Genomic DNA, 6687 nt, shown 5'->3' with positions numbered 1-6687 from the left:
TTTAAATGGTTAGCCAGGTCCAGGTTGGGTCCAAATCTATTACTTCGGGTCCTGGATCTGTTTAACATTGTGTGCAATAGTTGATCGGAAAACACAGCACCTGCCAGTGTCAGTCGACACTTTGCCTGTGTAACTTGTAAAATTACGATAAACTATTTACGTTATATACGTTATCGAGCTGTCTTGTATATGTAAGGAGGTGAATCAAAACCTGTAAATGCAATAAGACTAATCTGAGAAGGGATATCCAAAGGAACAAAAGGACTTCAAAAGGAGAGTAAACAACACCACCCCTCCTGTTGTGTTTATGACACCCTCTTCACCTCTGCTCTTCCTGCTTCCCCTCCTTCTGTCCAAAAGACTTGGTTTAAAGTTCATTAGGAATAAGGCATTATATGTCATGTGTCTTATGAACCTATCGTTCTTCACTCTCATGTTTGGTCTCATTTGAAAGGTCTCAGTGCGATTGGTAAATTGGTCTCAATTTCACAGCAATCACTTATATTATGGAAAAGATTAGAACTTGGTAGAACTGTGTTCTGTTGGGAAGGAGGTGTGTCCTCCTTTTGGGTCTCTGAAAGTGTTCTAGCTAGGTGTGACCCTGGAGCACGGGAACCTAAACACCAAAAGGTTTTTACAATTACATTTGGGATTTCTTTGTCTGGTCTGAGTATATAAGGAAAGTGACAAAACACAACAAGGTGCAATTCTGTAGCCAGATCGGCCCGTAGTGTGGTGTGTGTGTCCCCATACACCACACTATGTACTTTTTCAAGACCAGGTATAATGACCTTTTAAGTTTGTTTTATTTTGTTTTGTGTTATTTTTGTACTGCTGATCAGTTGTGCAAATGTTTATCAATTATACCAATTTGGCCACCAAACTGGCTTAGCATGCTATTACTTAGGGAACGCATAAAAAATTACTCTTTTTGAGTCTATTGAGGAAATGGCTGCATTAAGGTAAGCAATCTACGGGGTAGCCTCTGACTAAGTCCTGGACTAATCACAACTAGAGGGATCAGCAGTTACATTTAAATAAATATAACTAAAATCACGAAAGATTGGAGTCAGATTAAATTATGTATAAGGCCAGCACTATAATTGGAAACGAAAAAGCTTAATAAATATCAGTGATTTTTAAAGGGACGCAAAGAAAAGACCGAACATGCATTGACATTCGACCAGGGCCTCTGGATTCCATTCTGCAGGAAAAGGGGGACCCTTACATATACATTTGAATTCCTCCTTTCACTTTCATAAGATGACCACTAGGTGTTTTCTTATTCATTTATAGTTTGAGCATAAAGCAAAACTGATTAATACAGTGGATATGGGCACCTAACATTGCGGATGCATTCGGTCTCTTCGTCAAACTCATTTTATATGGCCATAACCTGGCCATTTTATCAAGGAATGCAATGATCCACTGCCTGGCACTTCATCTTCTGTTTCTACTGCATTGTTGCCAATGGATGAGCAGTGTCGGTCAGGTCAGCCGTCAGGAAACTAGCACCAACCGGGCTGCTGCGTCACAGCAGATTGGCAGGCTGAGCAGGTGCTACTGGGAGCTCTTTAGGATCTCAAGGCTATGCCTTGTTTGACTCTCCACCATTAGTAAAGGTTTGTGGGGTTTTTTTGTGATGCAAGCCTTGCAGCATTGTCATGAGGTTAAATCTCAGCCAATGACAATGAAATGCCACTTGTTCTGAACAGTATTCTGGGGGTACTGTGTTGTTTGAGCCACTTGATTCTAGACTTCCAACTGGCCTTCTGGCCTCACCTGCCCTGGTGAACGTAGGCATATTAGATGCAGTACTTTACTCAAATACTATGCTAGGCAACTTGCATTGTGTACACTTACTGGCCACTTTAATAGGTACACCTGTCCAACTGCTCGTTAACACAAATTTAGACACTTGCCACTGACATGGGCCCACTGGTTTTCCACTTTGGATTTGGCGAGTGGGTATAACCAAGTTCCAGTCACTGAGGGGGATAGGCCCAAATCTGCTTTCTGTACTCCGTTTGGGTTATTTGAATGGAATAGAATGCCTTTTGTACTCTGTAATGCTCCCAGCACTTTTCAGTGTTGGATAAGATCGATTGTTTGGACAGCGACATAGGTTTTGTATTTGGATGATATTGTGGTATTTTCCTCCTCAGTGACTGGAACGGTTGGAGGTGGCCTTGGGCTGTTTAAAACAGGAAGGCCTTAAAGCAAAACTGGAAAAGTGTGCATTCTTCAAACAGCAGCTAAACTATTTGGGTCATGTGGTGTCCTTCCAGGGGGTTGCCACAGACCCAAGTAAAGTAGAGGTAGTGGTAGAGGTAGAATTGGGGGTCCTGGTAATGTTACTGAGCTTTGTTAATTTTTAGGGTTCACCAGTTACTAATGCTGCTTTGTGTAGGGATTTGCAAAATTGGAAGCCCCTCTACACAAGCTGGTTGCTGAGTTTGTGCTATAGGCCAGATAAGAGTAATAGTATTGCTGATGCCCTTTCAAGACAGCCTCCTGTGGACGGCAATGGGGGGGCTGCATTACTGGCCACAATGGTTCCTGTGAAAAGAAACAGGCAGCAGGAGTGGAACAGGTATATCAGGTCACCCAAGCAGCACTTAAGGTTTTTCCAAGCCATTCTACAGCTGATTTGAGGGCTTTACCAGAGTCTGACCCAGATATTGGTAGGGTCCTGTGTTTTTTGTGGCACAAGAGATTTCCCAGCTTGGATAAACGTTAATTACTATCTAAGGGTATCTTGACTGTGTGTTTGTCAGTGGAACCACCTGGTAGAAAGTAAAGGGGTTCTGTACTGTCGGGCCTTCCTCCATGATAAAAAAGAGAAAATATTATAAGTACTTTTGCTCCTTGTGTTGAGGGAAGCCATTTTAAGGTGGCTGCATCAGAAGCACAGATACCAGGGCACTGAGCATACAATCAAATTGATTTGTCAGCGCTGTTATTGGCCAGGTATATCCTGGGAGGTGGGTCGTTGTTGTAGGGAGTGCGAACACTACCAGTCTGATAAAGATATCCAACTGATTCCTCCCAGTTTTATGGGGCATTTGCTGGCCTCTAGGCCAAACAAGATCTCTGCCATTGATTTCACTGTGTTGTAACTGTCCAGTTGAGGTTTGGAGAATGTTCTAGTGATGACCAATGTCTTCACTAAATACACCCTGGCAGTTCCGACATGGGATCAGAGAGCAGAAATGGTGGCACAGGTGCTTGTGGTAGGATGCTTCTGTAAGTTTGGGGTGCCTGGTCATATGCATTCAGACCAGGACCACAACTTTGAATCTTCACTTATACAGCAGCTTTGTAATTTTTATAAGGTGGAGAAGTCTCGAACCACACCCTACCACCCTGCACAAAATGGCCAGCATGAGAGGTTTAATAGGAACTTACAATCTTCTGCACACACTGCCATTGAGTAAGCGGGATTGGGTTTTGTGTCTGCCACAGGTGCTGTTTAGCTACAATACCACTCCCCATCAATCATCTAGCTAGTCACCATTCAATTTGATGTTTGGTCAAGGACCCCAGTTACCAGTCGATTTTCTGCTAGGTAGAGTAGAAGTGACAGTTGCAGGAAAAGTACATAAATGGGTTGTTGAGCACCAAACACAACTGCCAGTGGCTTTTGCAGGGGCACAGGAGTACCTTGCTGCAGAACACCAAAAAATGCAGTATGACTCACATGTCCAAGATACACCACTGAGGGAGGGCCATCTGGTTTATCTCTGTGAGCTTGGTGTGAGAAATCAGTCAAAGATCCAGGACCTGTGGAGCCCAGTGGTGTACCAGGAGGCTCAGGATTTAAATAACAAGTTCTTGATCATCGTTTTGGGGACAATGCAGAAGCAGGGAGTAGATTGTGGCAGGTCATAGTGAGGCTTTTTCTGCTTGCATCTGGTTGCACATCGATTGTCCTATCATTGGGCAGGGAGTGACTATATAAACTTGTGGGTGAGGCAGTATGTCGTTACGAGGAACACCCCCTTGCATTCTGCATCACATTTAATCACCATCCAGATATGTGGGATAATTGTTTGCTGCGTGCTAGAGCTCATAGTATACTTTTTCTATAGACTGGCAGGTTGAAATAATTCCCTTACTGGCTTTTGGCTGAGGTTGCCCATTGCAGGTAAGGCATTCTATTGTGAGGTTGTTTTAAGCTTGTTCATATTGTAGTGGTGTTATTAATTTGTAGTTTGAACGTAAATCAAGATTAATACATAAATCAAGATTAATACATTGGATGAAGGTGCTCATCTGACATTGGTAACAACTGGTAATTTTTGTCTAGTCAGTCAGCTCGGCTTCCCCTGCATATCCATTGCCTGCTTGACTGATTGGAGGTCAGTACTGAATAATACGGTATGGTTTTTTAGATTTTAATACTGTGATTATGATTTTTACTACTGATATTCACCTAAAGTTGTTTGCTCTGTATAAACTATAAATATGTAATTTGCAGACAGATTAGCGGCACTGCTACGTGCAATTTTAGTTTCCCTGTTGTCAGTGCTGTGTGGGAACTATCATCTGGAGATGCTGTTGCTTTGTTTTGTTTAATTATATTTCGATTACTTTGTGCTGTGTGAGTGTGTGCTTCTTTGGTTTACATGCTTTTTTTTTTGCTTCTTAATTTTTTTACGTATTGATTGGACATTTAGTGTGAATTGTGCGAGTAATGTTTGTGTTGGTTTGAGTTTCTTTTTGTTAAAATAGCAATAATTTCTTGATGTTTTGTTTGTACTGTTTTGGTGGATTTAAGTATTTATAACTGCAATTTATAATCTAAGTTGAGGGGTTTTGTAACTTTCTTGTTTTGCAATTTATCTGAGATGGTGATGGCAGTATGTCATCCGAGTTTTGTTATTGCAGGAGTTGAGTGCCTAAGGCAGGGGTGGATTCCTGGTGTTTTTTCTTTCATGAGTGCTGGCTGGAGGGGTTACATGTGTATCATAGGAATAGGTTGTAAGGAGGTGAATCAAAACCTGTAAATGCAATAAGACTAATCTGAGAAGGGATATCCAAAGGAACAAAAGGACTTCAAAAGGAGAGTAAACAACACCACCCCTCCTGTTGTGTTTATGACACCCTCTTCACCTCTGCTCTTCCTGCTTCCCCTCCTTCTGCCCAAAAGACTTGGTTTAAAGTTCATTAGGAATAAGGCATTATATGTCATGTGTCTTATGAACCTATCATTCTTCACTCTCATGTTTGGTCTCATTTGAAAGGTCTCAGTGCGATTGGTAAATTGGTCTCAATTTCACAGCAATCACTTATATCATGGAAAAGATTAGAACTTGGTAGAACTGTGTTCTGTTGGGAAGGAGGTGTGTCCTCCTTTTGGGTCTCTGAACGTGTTCCAGCCTGGTGTGACCCTGGAGCACGGGAACGTAAACACCAAAAGGTTTTTACAATTACGATGAAGCCGGGGGCACGTTTTGAGATCTTGGCTTCTGGCCACCAAACTGGCTTAGCATGCTATTACTTAGGGAACACATAAAAAATTACTCTTTTTGAGTCTATTGAGGAAATGGCTGCATTAAGGTAAGCAATCTACGGGGTAGCCTCTGACTAAGACCTGGACTAGCCCAGATGTGTCGTGAGTCTGTTCTGGCCAAACAAGGTCTCTAAGTGACCCAGACTCCAAACAAACGATAAGTGGAAACTAAGAAATATCATAGTTAATTATTGATCCAAATTTAATCACAACTAGAGGGATCAGCAGTTACATTTAAATAAATATAACTAGAATCACGAAAGATTGGAGTCAGATTAAATTATGTATAAGGTCAGCACTATAATTGGAAACACAAAAGATTAATAAATATCAGTGATTTTTAATGAGACGCAAAGAAAAGACCGAACACGCATTGACATTCGACCAGGGCCTCTGAATTCCATTCTGCAGGAAAAGGGGGACCCTTACAAGGTAAAAAGTGTGTTTCCTTTTTTTGTAGCAAATCCTTTTTAAATTGTAATAAAACCTATAGATTTTTTCATCTTTTATCCTGCCGATTCCTTGTGAAAAGACCAGTGTTGCTTAAGACTAAATTTATCTAATAAAGAGAGTTGTTAATAACAGTTAGCTGTGCAATATGTGCTGATCGGTTTAATCTGTGTCTTCCCAGCCGGGTTCAGACCCAACTTTCGAATAATTGTCGGGTCTGGTAGTACATTTATGGTATTTCTTGGGTCTTCAAGCATTTGGGTCCCACTTTAATATAAAATAAGGGATAATTTGTGGTTAAACTCTCAAAAAATGCTTAAAACGGTGCTTAAAAGGTTACCTCTCAGTTAAAGATTTTTTTTTTACCTTTTTATATTCTGATTTGGTAGAATCTTTTGCCACAAAGAACCTTTTGTGAAACAGAAAGGTTCTTCAGATGTTAGATGTTCTTTATGGAAGCATGTAGACAAAAAACATTCTTCTGGCATTGTTTTACGAGTGTACAGTAATCATGGATTTAGATTTATTTTTAGTAAAACCAGGTTAAATTTTTTTAAGGGTTGTTGTTGTCTGTCTTAGCTTCCTCTGAACCTGTTATAAAATTATGTGAATATTTTTATGTTATTCTTTTTTTTAACATTCTTTATTGAACAACATTCGTTATTCTTTCCTTTTGAACATTTTTAGTAATTGACTGTTACCATAAGAATTTGCTAGTAGTT

General features: G+C 40.6%; 1 long non-coding RNA gene across 2 annotated transcripts in view; it reads left to right on the top strand.

Annotated features, from left to right (window-relative positions):
- The first annotated feature begins 4012 nt into the window (after window positions 1–4012).
- The window catches only part of LOC122325257, a 28995-nt gene continuing 26320 nt past the window's right edge, over window positions 4013–6687 (top strand). Inside the window, exons 1-2 of one of the 2 annotated variants that reach the window (XR_006247275.1) lie at window positions 4013–4147; window positions 4310–4361. This is a non-coding gene — a long non-coding RNA (uncharacterized LOC122325257). Of the gene's footprint in view, window positions 4148–4309; window positions 4381–6687 lie in introns of both variants that reach the window. The other variant, XR_006247276.1, reaches the window with a different exon arrangement.

Source organism: Puntigrus tetrazona, chromosome 20, assembly GCF_018831695.1.
Source record: "Puntigrus tetrazona isolate hp1 chromosome 20, ASM1883169v1, whole genome shotgun sequence".
Lineage (NCBI taxonomy): Eukaryota > Metazoa > Chordata > Actinopteri > Cypriniformes > Cyprinidae > Puntigrus > Puntigrus tetrazona.
This window is presented reverse-complemented; position numbering and strand designations above follow the sequence as displayed.